The 16,961-nt window shown below is 49.4% G+C and overlaps 1 protein-coding gene across 11 annotated transcripts in view; it reads left to right on the plus strand.

The window, feature by feature from the left end:
* The first annotated feature begins 6,430 nt into the window (after window positions 1-6,430).
* CNR2 (cannabinoid receptor 2) overlaps window positions 6,431-16,961 on the plus strand; it is a 36,731-nt gene continuing 26,200 nt past the window's right edge. For 10 of the 11 annotated variants that reach the window (XM_060410670.1, XM_060410669.1, XM_060410674.1 and 7 more), the window contains exon 1: window positions 6,431-6,579. The gene's annotated coding sequence lies outside the window, so the exon portion shown is untranslated. Of the gene's footprint in view, window positions 6,580-6,613; window positions 10,220-16,961 lie in introns of those variants that run through there. The other variant, XM_060410678.1, reaches the window with a different exon arrangement.

Here is a 16,961-nt window from a genome sequence, read left to right on the forward strand (position 1 = left end):
TTCATCTCTTCTGCCATCCTCTAGCTCTGTCTTTTTTAAACTTTCACCTAGGTGAACCTTGTCTGTGACTTCTGTTTACTTTCGTAATCAGGAAAAAAAAAAAAAAAAAGGCCCAATAAATAACCATGGTGGGGTCTGATGGATTTCAGGGACAACTGTGAATGGATGTGGAGTCACATGCCCCCTTCTTTTGAAATACAAATCCCTCGGAAAAGGGAAGAATAGTTACCCTCGGTAAGGGGATGTGCATATATCCATCTATGAGAAGTTACCAGCTATCCTCACTGGGACGGGCCAGAGAGGGAGAGGTTGGGACAACATGGAAATGCCAGAACCAGAAGGGTCCTCAGGCAGAAGTTGTCAACTGGAAGTGCACAGGATAGATCCTGCCAAAGACATGTTGTTTGTTTAAACATGTTTGATTAAAAAAAAAAAAAAATCTAAGAATTCCAGATTTGAGGGATCTCTCAAAAAATCATGTGGTTTGGCCACCCAGCTGAACTCCCTCCTTCAAGGAACAATCAGCAGGACTTCCATGATGGTCCAGGGGTTAAGAGCCTGCTTGGCAATGCAGGGGACACAGGTTCGATGCCTAATCCAGGAACCAAGGTCCCACCTGCCTCGGGACAACTAAGCCCATGAGCCACAACTACTGAAACCTGTGTGCCGAGAGTCTGCTCTGCAACAAGAGAAGCCACCGCAGGGAGAACCCCGTGCCCCTAACCAGAGAGTAGTCCTCGCTCATCGCAACTAGAGAAAGGCAGGCTACAGCAAGAAGACCCAGCACAGCCAAAATACACACAATACACACATAAATTAAGAAAATAAATTTTAAAAAACAAACAAAAAAAAAATCGCCCCCCCCCCAAAAAAAAAACCAGCAGAGCCGAGAGCTATAGCCTCCTTTCCCCACGGCAAGGGCTCTCCAGCTGGCCACAGGCCTCCACTCTCTGACGTCACACCTATAGCCTCCTTTCCCCACGGCAAGGGCTCTCCAGCTGGCCACAGGCCTCCACTCTCTGACGTCACACCTATAGCCTCCTTTCCCCACGGCAAGGGCTCTCCAGCTGGCCACAGGCCTCCACTCTCTGACGTCACACCTATAGCCTCCTTTCCCCACGGCAAGGGCTCTCCAGCTGGCCTCAGGCCTCCACTCTCTGACGTCACACCCAGTCCTCTGCCTGCCCCCATTGTGCTTTCACTACTTGCCTTGCAGCCCATCAAATTCTTAAAGGGGCCATGACCCCCCCAAACCTTAAGAGCTATATTCCAAAGGTGCCGACCACCACTGCCCCTCTTACACCAGCGAAGCCTCACTAGTGGATCACGACACTTCTTCCTCCTGAGCTTAGATTCAGAATCCTTCTCAACATTATGCTTTAGGCAGCAATGACCAAAATACTGGACTTGGCCCTCAGGGTAAAATCTATTTGCCATTCCTGGAAACCCAATCATCTCATCCTCCGGAGGTGGAGACTTAAGGTCCAGAGACAGGAGGTAATTTCCCCAAGGTCTGCACAGCTTGAGGACAAGGTTGGGTAAGGATCCACATTAAGTGTCGCCCCCCCACCCCGCCGCCCCCGCACAAAGTCCATCCTAAAGGAAATCAGTCCTGAATATTCAGGACTGATGCTGAAGCTGAAACTCCATTACTTCGGCCACCTGATGCAAAGAACTGACTCCTTGGAAAAGACCCTGATGCTGGGAAAGATTGAAGGCAGGAAGAGAAGGGGATGACAGAGGATGAGATGGTTGGATGGCATCACCGACTCAGTGGACATGAGTTTGAACAAGTTTTAGGAGTTGGTGATGGACAGGGAGGCCTGGTGTGCTGCAGTCCACGGGGTCACAAAGAATTGGACACGACTGAGCAACTGAACTGATTGACTGACTTCTTTATCCATTCATCTGTCAATGGACATTTAGTTTGTTTCCATATCTTGGCTAGTGTAAATAGTGCTGTTATGAACATAGAGGGTGCATGTATCTTTTTAAATTAGAGTTTGGTCTGGATGTATGCCCAGGAGTGGGATTGCTGGATCATACGGTCACTCTAAGTTTTCCAAGAAACCACCGTATTATTTTCCATAGTGGTTGTACCAACTTGCATTCCCACCAACAGTGTAGGAGGGTTCCCTTTATCCGTATCCTCTCCAGCATTTGTCATTTGTAGACTTTTAAATGATGGCCATTTTGACATGTGAGATGGTACCTCATTGTAGTTTTAATTTGCATTTCCCTAATGACGATAAGTATCATTTCATGTGTCTATGGGCTATCTGTACAGTGTGTCTGTACTTTAATAAGCTCTCCTGGAGATGCTGATGAAGATAAATTTTGAGAAACGTTGACTGGGACCAAGTTCCTCGTTCCTGGTTGAAGAAACTGAGATCAGAAAAAGTGCTTTGACCAAGCAACATAGATTTGCCCCACACCAGAATCTAAATCCAGGTGTAGTCCAATTCCAGACCCTGCATTCAAGCCACCCCTCTATGTCAGAGAGTTTCACTTACTTTCAGCTTACACTCGCTTATTAAGTGTACAAGAGTGTCTGTCTCACAGCAGGCTTACAAACATTACTATCAAATTTTCGCCCAGTTTAACTAAGTGAGCCACTGTGTCTTAAGCATGCCCTATGCAACCACCTGGGCTTCATAGGTGGTGCTAGTGGTAAGGAATCTGCCTGCCAGTGAAGGAAGAGATGCAGGTTCGATCCCTGGATTGGGAAGATCCCCTGGAGGTGTGCATAGCGGCCCACTCTAGTTTTCTTGCCTGGAGGGTCTCATGGACAGAGGGACATGGCAGGCTACAGTCCACTGGGTCACAGAGAGTCGGACTTGACTGAAGCAACTTAGCACTAAAAGGGTGCTGACAGTAAAAATTTGAAAAGGTATACTAATCCTTTTCCATTTAATAAATGAATGTCAGGATTTTTAAAGCAGAAAACAGCAATGTCTGGAGATAGCATGTTATCCCACAAGCTTACCAGAGCATCTTGGTTTCATTTCCCAGGTTAACTCAGGTGTCCTGTATATGGGAAACTGAGTCATCTAAAGGGGACAGGTGGCCTAGACATTACCAAGGCTGCTTCCCTGAGGCCTGATAGGAAAGACACCACCCAGGGAAGGTGCTATGCTGTGCTAAGTCACCTCAGTCGTGTCCAGCCCTTTGCAACTCCATGGACTGTAGCCCACCAGGCTCGTCTGTCCATGGGATTCTCCAGGCAAGAATACTGGAGGGAAGGTTCCTCTTTCAATCAGGCCCCAAACATGGCAGGGCCCTGGGCCCAGCTATGGGCAGATACACCCAGTAGATGGCAGCACCTCACAGAACAAGGGCTGGTGAAGTGGGTTGTTCACTAGGAGCAGAAAACCAACTCTTGGAACCTCCCCGGAGATCCTGCTCTGACAGAGGAGGAAAGGCGCTTACCCACGACGCTGTTCAGTGCTGCCCAAGGTGTGGACAAGGACCGACAGCATCCCCTGGGACCAAACTCCCCTGGGAGTTTGTCAGGAATTCAGATTCTCAGCCTTCATCCCAGGGTACATAGTCAGAAACTTGGGGCGGGGTGGGCCAGCAGTCTGTTTAAACAAGCCCTTTAGATGACTCTGAAAACTGTACAAGCACCCATTTTTTTCTTTTTTCTTTTTTCTTTTAGAATATAGTTGATCAACAATGTTGTGTTCGTTTCAGGTATATACCAAAGTGATTCCATTACATATATATTAATATACATATATATTATATTCTATACATATATCTATTTTTTGGTCAAATTTTCCCATTTAGGTTATAATAGAGTATTGAGCACAGTAATGAAGAAAAAGAAACAATTTAGAGAAGAGCTCTAAAAATCTGCACAGAAATCCCCGTGAGTATTTTGCCAAGTCCTCAGCCAACATGTGTGTTTTAAAACTAGCGCTATCGTATGATCCAGCAATCCCACTCCTGGGCGTATATGCAGAGAAAATCATGGTTCAAAAGGATGTCTGCACTCCAGTGTTCACAGCAGCATTATTTACAGTAGCCAAGACGTGGAAGCCACCTAAATGTCCACTGACAGGAGAATGGACAGAGAAGATGCAGAGCATACGTACAAGAGAGTATTATTCTGCCATTAGAACGAAATAATGCCACTTGCAGCAACATGGAGGGACCTGGGAGCTATCGCCCCAAGGGAAGAAAGTCCGACAGAGAAAGACAGGCACCATGTGCTATCGCTTACATGTGGAATCTAGAAAAAGTGGCACCTCTCATTTCAGAAGTGGGGAAATGGAGGCCAGGCAAAGGAAGTAACTTGTTCCACAGCCAGGTAGCGGCAGAACCCGGATTCCCAGTGTTGTTTCCACCTTAGCCTCAAAACTAGCTCCCTCCTTTCCTCCAGTCATTATTCATTTCTCATAGACCCGCCTTCAGCCTGCCCTTCCACTCTCTGGGCTGCAATGGGGAGCCAGGCTTCGGCGGGGAGGGCAGCCTCCCCTTCTTCTTGATGGGGTCTCCTCAAAGCCAGGGGTCCAGGAGTCAGTGTCGTGACAGCATCTGATGGATCTTTCCTAGCTCATCCCTGGTGTTCCCCAATTCCCATGCAGACAGAAGTCTGATGTAGGCTGCAGGTGGCCCCCATGCCCCAACTACATCCTATCTCTTTTTCCCTCTTTCTTAATACCCCAGTGTCTCTTCTCATCCTTACTGTCAATTACTTGCTCCTAGGAGTGCCCCCCCCCCCCCAACACACAAGGGAAAAGTTATCAAATGGAAGGCCTTCCAGAGTGGGGTTTGCTCAGAAGGGACCTGGGCTGGGTCTAGAGCCATTTCTCAACTTCAGTGCTATTGACATGTTGAGTATGGATGTGAGAGTTGGACTATACACAAAGCTGTGTGCCAAAAAATTGATGCTTTTGAACTGCGGTGTTGGAAAAGACTCTTGGGAGTCCCTTGGACTGCGACGAGATCCAACCAGTCCATCCTAAAGGAGATCAGTCCTGATTGTTCATTGGAAGGACTGATGTTGAAGCTGAAACTCTAATACATTGGCCACCTGATAAGAAGAGCTGACTCATTTGAAAAGACCCTGATGCTGGGAAAGATTGAGGACAGGAGGAGAAGGGGATGACAGAGGATGAGATGGTTGGATGTCATCACTGACTCAATGGACATGAGACTGGGTAAACTCCGGGAGTTGGTGATGGACAGGGAGCCCTGGCATGCTGCGGTTCATGGGGTTGCAAAGAGTTGGACACAACTGAGCGACTGAACTGAACTAAACTGGATAATCCCTGTGTCCCAAGCATTGTAGGCTGTGTATGGCATTCTTGGCCTCCACCCACTAGATGTCAGTAGGATCCCTGCCAAGTGTGACATCTTCAGATATTGCCAGATGTCCCGTCTGGGCAGAGTTGCCAAATAAAAGTATAGAACGGCCAGTTACATTTCAATTTCAGATAAGAAACAATAATATTTCAGCACATGCAGGTCTCAAATATCACCATAATATAATTTTACTCGCTAAATCTATTAACGCCACCTCAGGGGCAAAATCTCCCTTCTTGAGAATTACTGGCCAAATCTAACCCTTGAGGCCTGGATTGTGAGGGGCAGTAGGTGAAAAGATCTAACGAGCTCATCAAAGGCCATTACCCCAGAAAGGCAAGAACTTTATCATACTCATCTGTGTATCCCTAGGGAGAAGCAGACTCTCATTAAATACTCTATCTGAGATAAGAGGTATGAGAAACGTTTGAACTGTATCAGGTTCAGGACTGGGCATTGGGTATACACTCCCTGCCCTCAGGGAGCCCATGGTCCAGCAGACATAAACTGAAAATGGTGTTTGATTTGACCCACTTAGCACTTTCAGATTTGACTTTATGGTCAACATTCTAAAACTGGAAGCCACTACGTAAAAGTCACTATTTCTAGTGTCTCTTAAAAGACGTGGTACATCTGCCAAATGCTTGGAACGTCTGGCAATTAGATCTGCACTCCCAGGTGGCAAGTCTTGCCTGGAGCTGAGAAATGGGTTCCCCTTTTCCCCATAGTCCCCACCACAGTCCCTCTTGCCCTGTACCAGCACCCTGCACCCATTTACATCAGTTATTTGCCTGGTGCCTGAAGGCAGTTGGATTTCAAAGCTCTGGTCTGATGGGGAAGAAGCATTAGCATAGAATGTCCTGTTAGGTGATCTGCGTGAGGCTGGTACTTGATCCCCGTTTTACAGATGAAGAAACTAAGGTGTAGGGAGGTTAAGTGAATTGCTCAAGATCATGAGAGCAAGGCTGGATTGGAACCCAAATCCCAGGACCCCTGGGCCTATGCCCTGGCCAGAGATCCCCCTGAGAAGCAACTCAACTGCAAGGGCAAGAACACCGTGGCACCGGGAACCCAGAGGGGAAGTGGTGACAGGGACGGAAGACCAGAGCTCCCCACACTCACTCATCTGTGAGAAGCAAATGCGCGAGAAAGCTGGTTTGAGGAGAGCAGCCCCAGGAGCTCTGCCTGGGCCACAGGGTCGGACCTGAGACACGCGATCACCAGGACTCAACGTCCAGCAAGGTCAGGGAGCTCAACCACCAGAAAACTGTGAGTAGATTTTGTTGTTGTTTTATTTAGGGCTTCTTCCTCATTCTAGAAAACCTGTGTTCTCATGGTACCCCTTCCCTCCAGGGTGATAAGAAGCTGGGTGGTCCTGCCTGGGGCCAGGGGATTGATGTTTCTGAGGACTCCTGAAGTTTTTCAGGACTAGCCCCTGGAAGGCTCATGGCCTGTGTGGTCCTCACCCTCTCAGCTAGGACAAGAATCAGCTCTCAGCTCCGCGTGCACCAAGGGCACACAGTGATGCTCGCAGCCTTAGAGAGCCTCGCTGTGTGCCAGGGACTGCTCCAAGGACCTTTCGTGGTTTAATTTTATTTAATCCTCACAACAGTCTGCCACTGGTGCTATTATCATTCCCCACTTTACAGACGGGGCTCAGTGACTCACCTGAAGTCACGTGGGCATTAAATGAGAGCGCTGGGCTTGAACTTAGGCATTCTGGCTCCCCGCACACTTCAGCCACTAGGCTCTCCTGCCTTACAAGGAGCAGGCTTAAATAGGAGATCATGGGCCAAGAAAAAAAAAAAAAAAGACTAGGGCCAGAAGAGATCTTGGAAATCATCTGATGAGTCCTGGCCTCCATTGTACAGATGGGGAAACTGACGCACAGAGAGACCCAGCTTGCCCGGGGGGCATCCCAGGAGTGTAGTGTGGTCTGGTCCACTCTAGACCCAGGAGGCCAGAGATCCACTTCGCTGGAGGTTCCACTCAGCAAACAGTAGGGCTGACAAGTGTACCCCGGAGTCAGTGCCTGAGTGTGAACCCCAGTGCTGCCTCTACTAACCCTGCTGCTGCTGCTGCTAAGTTGCTTCAGTCGTGCGGCCTCAGACAAATCACCCCACTTCTCCCAGGCTCAGCTTCCTTTTCTGAGAAATTCAGACCCGAGACCATCACTCACAGGCTCGTGGGAGGGTTGATGAGATGATGCCAGCGCTGCAGTCGGCACGTGTGCTGGGCTCAGGGAGTGGCTGAGGTGGAGATTCTGACCTTCACCCCATGCACCCTGGCCCTGGACTAGAGATGAGGATGAATGCGGCTGTGGGGCTGCTTTCCCCTAGAATGGGTAGCATGTAGACACCTTCAGGGCATGAAGACCAGGATGAGGTGGAGGAGGGGCTACGGAGGAACTGGGGGAGACCCTGGGATGTGGCACCCTGACAACACTGGCCCCAGCTCTGTAACCACCTTCTGGCTCACCTAGAGGTGGTCCCTGACCTGCCCTGAGCCCAAGCATCCACTTCTATCAATGACGCACGTCCTTTGCCCTTTGGTGGGTTCAGGTCAGATTACGGTGGGAAGGGGGCTTCCCTGGTGGCTCAGATGGTAAACAATCTGCCCTCATGCAGAAGACCCAGGTTCCCTGGGTCAGGAAGATCCCCTGAGGAGGGGAATGGCAACCCACTCCAGCCTTCTTGCCTAGAAAGTTCCATGGACAGAGGAGTCAGATGTGACTGAGCATAGCACACACACAAGGTGGAAAACAGCCCGGTTCAGCTGAGCGGAGCCCTTGGTGCCAGTCTTTCCTCTTCCCTCCTCATCTTGTCACGTCTCTTCATCTTTCTCCCTGATCTCAGATGTTCATAAAAGGTTCTTTTATACATTCTTATTAAAGCACATTCAATAGGACTCCAAGCCCCCATCCTACTGAGCAAGTCAGAAAGTGCATCTCAGTGTGAGGGGAGCTGTCCCCTCCCCTACTCCTCACCCTTAGGGTCACTTACGAGCACAGAGTGAGAGAAGCCGCCTGGGCTCCTCCTATGATGAACACCCCCTGTCCAAAGGGGTTTGATCCCCTGAAGTCCAGCCCTCCTCCTTTCCCCTCTATGCCTGGAGCCCAGATTCTTTGCCAAGGCTGGAATGCCCTGTGTCTTGGGTTCACCCTCCAGGGTATGCCACCCGGCAACTTCCCCCAGAGGTCCCGCCATTGCCCCAGGGTACTTCCAGGCCCCCAGCACTCACAGGACTCGTGACCTCGGGTGCTTTCCCTGTGTGGGGGCACCTCCTTTTTCCTTGGCCTTCGATCGCAGGTGCAGACTCTTCTCTCTCCACCCATGGGACACAAGCTTAACCTTCTCACTGAGCTTAGGTATTTTTTTTTTACAAAGGACAGGAAGAAGGGCTTTCTTCAAACAGCTTCTGCTTTCTGCCCCTGCCCCTGCCCCTGCAAAAAGTCCCCGAGCCGGGAGACACCAAGGGCACTCTTTGAAGGGAGATAGGTTGCGTTACCTTATAGAGAAGGAAAACCAAGCCTCAAGAGCAATGGGGAGTCACTCAAGGTCACATGGCCAAGGAGAAGAGCCAGGGTCAAGTCCTGCGCCGTGGGCTCCAAAGCTGTGCTGTCGATCACTGAACCTAAGGTTCAGTGGAGGACCCAAGTCTCCCTCACCAATCAGCCAGACGACCTTGGCTGACTCACATCTCCTTCGCAAACCTCAATCTCTTCACCTCTAAAAATGAAGCTATGGTAGGATTACCTACCCACCTCAAAGGAGTGCTTGTGTGTTTTCTGAAGTCACCTGATGTGAAGAGCCAACTCATTGGAAAAGACCCTGATGCTGGGAAAGATTGAGGGCAGAAGAAGGGGACGACAGAGGATGAGATGGCTGGATGGCATCACCGACTCAACGGACATGAGTTTGAGTAAACTCCAGGAGTTGGTGAAGGACAGGGAGGCCTGGCGTGCTGCAGTCCATGGGGTCACCAAGAGACAGACAGGACTGAGCGACTGAACAACAGCAACGTTTACTGAGCATTCTAGTACAATGTGCTAGAGCTCTGCTAGACCCTCAGTCTTACCTTTTTCAATTCTCACAGCAGCCTGTGAGGGAGATGCTATCGCTACCCACATTTGAGAGGTGAGAAACTGAAATTCACCCAGGCATAAAGCCTTGCCCAAGTTCACACGGCTGGTCACGTGGCAAAGCAAAGACCTAAACCCAGGTCTATCTGAATCCGGAACTGCGGTACATTGTGGTGAGAATCAGACAGGAGAACAGATGTGGAAAGTGCCTCCTAAGCACTAAGGTGCAAGGCGGGCCCCAGGGTCAGCCCTCCTCCAGCAGAAAAGGACAAGACCTTTGTTCCGTTTTCCCATCATATTCTGGAGAGGTAGGGTCTGCAGGGTGTCCTGCCCCCCACCTCAGGCAGCGAAGACCCCCAAAGGAAGGAAAATGGCAGACCAGGGCAGATAGATGGGGTAGGTCAGGCGGGAGGAGCCTCCCCAGTGTCATCATACCCAGCATGGGAGGGAAAGCTGTGAATATTACGTTCAAGCGGGTGACTGCGTGGGTAGGTCGGGCATCCTGTGGGTTTTGCTGCTTCTCTTCTCCTCCCCCAGCTGCTGACGCCCCCAGAGGGGAGGCCCCGGATCCATTCACCCAGCAAGACAGAGGCAGCCTCTCCCACCAAAGTCCCCCCGCCTTCCTCTCCTGGGGGGTTGGGGCCACCCCAAAGTTCCTCTTTGAGAATCACAGCTGCATTCAGTGTTGCCTCTGTCAGAACGCAACGAGTCCATCCTTTATGGGTCTCCGGGGATGTGTCTGGATCCTGGGGAATCTGATGAAGCCAAAAGCAGGGATTGGAGCTCCATGGACTGTCTCTGAGTCGTCATATAACACCCACTGCACAGGTGAGGCTGCCAAGGCTCAGACCCAGCAGGTAAATGGCAGAGACGAGAGTCAAGCCCAGGTCTGTCTTTCCACTGTTTTCCACCAGCTTATCCCAACAAGGAAGAAGCTATTCCAGAAGGTTCACATTATTAGAACATTTCCATTTAAAAAAAAATTAGTGAATAATTGTTTTGCCATTTAAAAGACATTTTTCTCAATGTGAGAACTTCTTAAGATAAATGGAAGGATTGGGAATTCCAGTGGTTAGGACTCAGCACTCTCACTGCCAGGGACCTGGGTTTGATCCCTGGTTGGGAAACTAAGATCCCACAAGCCACATGGCACAGCCAAAAAAAAATTTTTTTAATAAAATAAATGGAAGAATCAAAAGCAATAGTTAGTGGTGATCAAACAAATGATACTCTCATGACTTCCAACCGGGCGGTTCATCTTTTGACCACTGGAGTGGCTTTGGCTAATACATGGTCTTACACTGATCTTCATCTTATGTTGTTTAATTTATACCTCTAGTGAACCAATGATTAAAGAAAGGAATCAGGGACTTCCCTGGTGGTCCAGTGGTGAAGAATCCACCTTGTAGTGCAGGGGACCTGGGGTTCGATCCCTGGTCGGTAAGCCAGCTTGCCACAGCTGGAGGGTCAGCGCACCGCAACAAAGATCCTCCGAACTGCAGCCAAGACCCAATGGAGCCAAATAAATACATACATTGTTTTTAAAAAGGAAAAGAAAGGAAGCAAAGGGAACTCTGAGGCTGCATAAACAAGGAAGTAGAAGAAGGAAGATAATGACTTCACAGATTTGCCTCCAGACTTATCATTTGTGTTTATCTGATCAAATTCCTTACATGGCTTACCAGGAAAATTCTGTTACGAAATGTCAAAGATGGTTAAAAAGAGAAAACAACATGTACTTTTTATTTTTCTGTGTTGCACAGAAAAGTGATGTATACCTGCAAGGCATATGCAGAGAGGTGCTTATACATAGGGACCTGAGAGCTATTTTATCTTACCATACAACAAGCATAACATTGTTTTTAAAAGCTACAATTCAGCTTTTTAAGCAATCAGATGCAAGAACGCAAAACCTCAACTCACGTAAATGATCCTTCAAGGCTTTTGGGATCTCAGTTCTCAGACTAGGGATTGAACCGGGACCCCTGGCAGTAAGAGTGCCAAGTCATAACCACTGGACCACCAAGGAATTCTCCCTGTCAGTCTATTTTAATGTCCATTTGGTCCCTCCATAAAACATCATTTTAAAATTTGTTCAGCCACCATGCATTTTCTTCGGTCATGAATTTAAAGTAAATCAAGCACATGGGTCACTGCAAAGCGTGGAGAGATAAACTTTTGTTTTTACATATTAGGCATATAAGTTAAATAAATGTTAAGGAAATTTTGGAAAGAAGACACATTACAAACAATACCTTTGACTTAAAACACTTGCTTTTTCATGGACCATATGACACAGTCCATATAATTCTCATTGGGGTTTGTAAAATTATATATTACTGTGAAATAGTTCCTGCGTCAGAAGAGATGAAAGATGGTGTAGTCCAGTCACCTCATTCTATTTCTCTCTTTAAATTTTGGATATGATCCTTAAGTAACCTGGCAGAGAAAATGCACACAAGAACAATAAACATTAATAGCTAATACTGAACTTCCCTGGTGGTCCAGCGGTTAGGAATCTGCCTGCCAGCGCAGGGGTCGTGGGTTCGGTCCCTGGTCTGAGAAGATGCCACATGCCGCAGGACAACCGAGCCCGTGCGCCACAACCCCTGAGCCCGCGCTCTAGAGCCTGGGCTCCGCCACAAGAGAAGCCGCCGCAACAAGAAGCCTTCGCACCGAAACTAGAGAAAGTCCGAATGCAGCAACGAAGACCCAGCACAGCCAAAAAAAAAAAGCCAACATTTACGAGGATTTATTAAGCACCAGCCAGGCAACTTGCTATGCATTTTGTACATACGACCACCCCACTCAGTCTTCACCAGCAGCCCCGAGGGGAGATAATTTCATTATCCCCATCCTACAGGTGAGGACACTGAGGCTCAGGATAGTGAGGTAATTTGCCCAGGAGACCACAGATTTCACAAAAGGCGGAATCAGAACTCACATCTGTGAGTCAGGACTGTCTCTTAAACCTCTATCTGAAGTGAAGTGAAGTGAAGTTGCTCAGTCCTGTCTGACTCTTTGCGACCCCATGGACTGTAGCCCACCAGGCTCCTCCATCCATGGGATTCTCCAGGCAAGAACACTGGAGTGGGCTGCCATTTCCTTCTCCAGGGGAATCTTCCCGACTCAGGGATCAAACCCAGTTCTCCCGCATTGCAGGCAGACACTTTAATCTCTGAGCCACTCGGGAAGCTTCTGAGTGGATTCTTACCTGCTAATCACCTCTCTTCACAGAAGCAGGAGGTAGAAATCCAGGTTACCGTTCAAGTTACTGAAGGAATCAGTCTTGTTGGATCTATCCCAGATCCCAGGCCAGAAATGCTACCGTACTTTCCTCTTCACGGCCACAGAGGCCAGAAGCCAGACAGATTCCCCAAAGCACATGAATGTGCTTTATCATAAAGGGCTATCTTGGAGCGCCCGTAAGGGTTAACTCCCAGATCGCTGGCCTCTCATCTCTCCGTGGCTTTGAGTACCCACACTGAGTTTAATTTATCACCAGCCCCTGTCCAGCCACCCTGGTGACCCTCTAGCCACTCTGTTACCGCTCACAGATCTTGGTGGCCTGAAGTCCTACAGACAACAGAGCCTCTTTGCTGGGGCCAGTTCCCTCAATTCTACAATGGAAGTCATACCAGTTCCCTCACTGGCATGTCCTGTAGAATGCAGGCGTTAAGTGGAAAGTGTGTAGCTTGGGGTCTGGCCCACAGTATACAGTAAGCACTCATTCCATGTTACTTTCTATCTTTGTCATGATCACTGGTGTGTTTCAAGGGCTGAGCCTCCAGGGCTCTCCGCATCATTGCCCCACCACTGCCGCCTCTGAGCCAGGACCAGCCTGAACTGTAACCCCCTCCTGGGCTGCTGCAACCCTAGAAACAACCAGAATCAAGATTAGGGAGGGACCCCACCCTCTGGGATCTGAGCAAGCCAGGAAGAGGCAGAACAGCCTGCAAAGAAACCACAGGGGGATTCAGAATACTCACCACACGCGGTTAACCTTTTCCCACTCTCTGCTGTGCAAAGAAGCCACCACGTAAAGAGCCCTCAGCATATTTTAATGGCCTTTCTGCACCCTGGGGTTACAATGCCTTGCTTGTCCTACAGAGAATACTTCGCAGGTGGAAAGGGTAACCACCCTCTTCCAGGTGTAATTAACAGTTTTAACAATGCTCCCAAACCCATCCACTCCCCTCACCAGGCTTCCCAGGGACTCCTGACCAAGCTTTCACCAGCAGCAAGTGCCCCCAAGGGTAAGGGGAGCCATACCCTCTTGCCAGGCATTTACACTGCACCGATTGGTGGTGGTGATTTAGCCTATAGGTCGTGTCTGACTCTTTGCGACCCCATGGACTGTAGCCCACCAGGCTCCTCTGTCTGTGGGATTCTCCAGGAAAGAATACTGGAGTGGGTTGCCATTCCTTTCTCCAGGGGATCTTCCCAACCCAGGGACTGAACCTGGGTTCAGTTGAACCCGGGTCTCCTGCAGCGCAGGCGGATTCTTTAGCACCTGGGCCACCAGGGACGCCCTAATGACTGAATTCCTAAAATTTTCTGTAGTGGGTTTTCTTTGAAAGAGGACGATAGAACTTTAGTTCCTACTGTAAAGATGAGGCTAGAGACTTTCCTGGTGGTCCAGTGGTTACGAATCTGCCTGTCATTGCAGGGGACACGGGTTCCATCCCTGGTCAGGGAAGATTCCACGTGCCTTGGGGCAGCTAAGCCTGTGCACCATGACTATCGAGCCTGTGCACAACCAGAGGGAGCCTGTGTACTGCGATGAAGACCCAACGTGGCCAAAAATACATGAATAAATGAAAATGAAGCTAAAAAGCACAGAATCAAAGTGATGCCCTGGATCACAGAGGTGCTCCCTGTAGGGCCAGAACTAAGGCACATGTTTCAGACAGCCTGCCAAGGTGCCTTTCTTGAGTCTCTGAACTCTGGGATCTGCTAAAGTAGGAAACAGGGAAGGCTATGTACTTACAGTATTTGAAGAACCACCCCCTCCCCTCCAAGGACAGATTCCTAGGAGAAAGGTACAGGACCCCACTGAGCAGGAGGTATGAGGCTGACGGACCTGGACCTGGGTTCCAGTCGGCCTCTGCTCTCTGTACAACCTCAGGCAAGTCACTTTATCTCCCTGTGCTTCTGTCTCCTTGCCTGTAAACGAGAGGCATGAGAACAGAACCACCCTGCACACCTTATTGCGCGGAGTGACTGTGTTTACAAGCAGAGTCCAGTGCCCAGTCCACTGCCATATTAAGGTAGAGTCCCTCCACCCTGGGATCCCACTCTGGCAGGTATGAGCCAGGCAGGCAGGTCAGGCTCTGAAAGGTTTTTCCTAAGTCTTTTTGCCACGGATCCTTAGCAAGGCACTTTTGAAATGTTAAGCCAGGCATGCCCTTCTTGCTGATATATCGTCCATTTTTTCCCCCTTAAAAGGATCGGTTGTATCTATGCGGGAATTTTTTTTTTTTTTTTAGCTTTTTCTTTATTAATTTATTTTTGGCTGGGCTGGGTCTTCCTTGCTGTGCTCAGCTTCACTTCTCTAGTTGTGGTGTGTGGGCTTCTTTCTGCGGTGGCTTCCTTTGTTGCATGGTGGAGCAAGGCCTCTAGGTACCTAGGCTCAGTAGTAGCGGCTCACAGACTTCATTGACGACAACTTAAAAATGATATTCAATGTGATATTACATGTGAAAGAGATAATGTGTTTTTCATGCCAATAATTTTGGGGGGTATATCTGCCCCCCATGTGGGATCCTCCTGCATGTGGGATCCTTCCAGACCAGGGATGGAGCCCATGTCCCCTGCGTTGGAAGGTGGTTTCTTAGCCACTGGATCCCCAGGGAAGTCCCTGCTCTGAGCATCTTGAAGAAGGGAACCCTCCTTGGGGATTTTCACAAGTGTCAGAGAACTCCTTCAACCAGTTCATCTGACAAACACTCCTTGAGCAGCTTCCGTGAGCCAGGGAGGTCTAAGGCCCCCAAGACACAGCACGAAGCAAACCGGGCGATGAGCCCCAGCCCTCTTGGAGCTGACATTCCAGCGCCCTGGCCCTAGCGGTGGTGTGACAGGCCTTGGTTAGAGGAAGCAGTCTGAGGAGGGAAGGCAGAAAAGGACACCAGGGAAGAGACTGTTACCTGGAGTGTGAGAAAGACCTCCGCCCCTCTCCAGACAGGCCGGCCTGGTCTTCATGGACGGGTTCCGGCGCCAAGTGGAACATAGCATCCTGGCTTTGAGTTCTGACCCCGCCACTTACAAGCCGTCTGACCTTGGGCAAATTCCTCCAACTGAACCTCACTTTCCTGATCTCTGCTGCTGCTGTTGCTAAGTCGCTTCAGTCATGTCCGACTCTGTGTGACCCCATAGACGGCAGCCCCCCAGGCTCCCTAAGACAGTGAAAATAAGACAACTTATCCGCAAGAGGAGTTGGCAGGATGAAGGAGAGAGGGCGTGCAGGTAGGAGGCCTCCACATAGTGCCTGCCACAAAGGAAGAAGCTCCAGGGGACAGCGACAAACCCCCTTTCCTCATACACTTTAACCACAGTGATAGAGCACAACAGACTGAACGCAGAAGCAGAGATGAGACTCCAGCTGCTAGGCAGCAAAGAGATCTGCCCCCCAGAATTATTGGCATTAAAAACACAATATCTCTTTCACACGGAACAGGTCGATTAAATATCATTTTTAAGTTGTCAGCTTTAGTTTCTAACCAGTCACTGTTTGAAAGACGTAACCTGTATCAAGGAAAGCCCTTGAGGATCTGGGCAACTTTCGAGATGGTAAAGGGGTGCTGAGCCCACAGCGTTTGAGAACTGTTGCTTGAGTCTTTCTCATTTGAGCTCTTTTGCAACCTGACAGATTCCCTCACCCACTCTCCGCCTCCACCCTGCCCTGCCCCAGCCCACAAGGTTAATTGCACAACTCACAAATTGAAAGGACTAAATGAGAAGGCTTTTGAGATCTTTCCTGGTGCAGATGGACATTCTGAAAAGGGGACTGTCTTGCCTGAGGTTGCTACACAACAGTTCTACTCAAAATTTGGATTGGAATCCAGACTCCTGTCTCATTAGCCCAGGGCTCTCCCCATAACTGCAGGCTGATGGGTGCTGGCTGCTGCTGCTTCTTTTTTGAAAAATATTTATTTGGCTGCACAGGGTCTTAGCTGTGGCATACAAGATCTTCGATCTTCATCGCAGCATGGAGTCTTGGCCACTGGACCCCCAGGGAAGTCCCTAGGCTGACTTCTTTGCCCTAGCCTGGTTAATAACCCACCAGGCTCCCAGGCACACTCTCAGCTTCCTGTTCACTCAGTTCCAAAAATTCTGAATGGAAATAGGATCTTCTCCCTCTGCTCTCTTAACATTGACCCACCTCTTGTTCCTGTCTCCCAGGAACCACCCCTCTGTACCCATACAGCCCAAGGGCATAGCAGCCACGGCACTGTCATCCATATTCACTGCCAACTAACAAAGAACTTGAGAAAGAGAGGAGACAGTTACACTATGTATACACCTTATAGGTACACGTAAAGCCTGCCGTCGGCGGCAGGCGAACTCTGTG

The sequence above is a fragment of the Ovis aries genome, chromosome 2, assembly GCF_016772045.2.
Source record: "Ovis aries strain OAR_USU_Benz2616 breed Rambouillet chromosome 2, ARS-UI_Ramb_v3.0, whole genome shotgun sequence".
NCBI classification, from domain to species: Eukaryota; Metazoa; Chordata; class Mammalia; order Artiodactyla; family Bovidae; genus Ovis; species Ovis aries.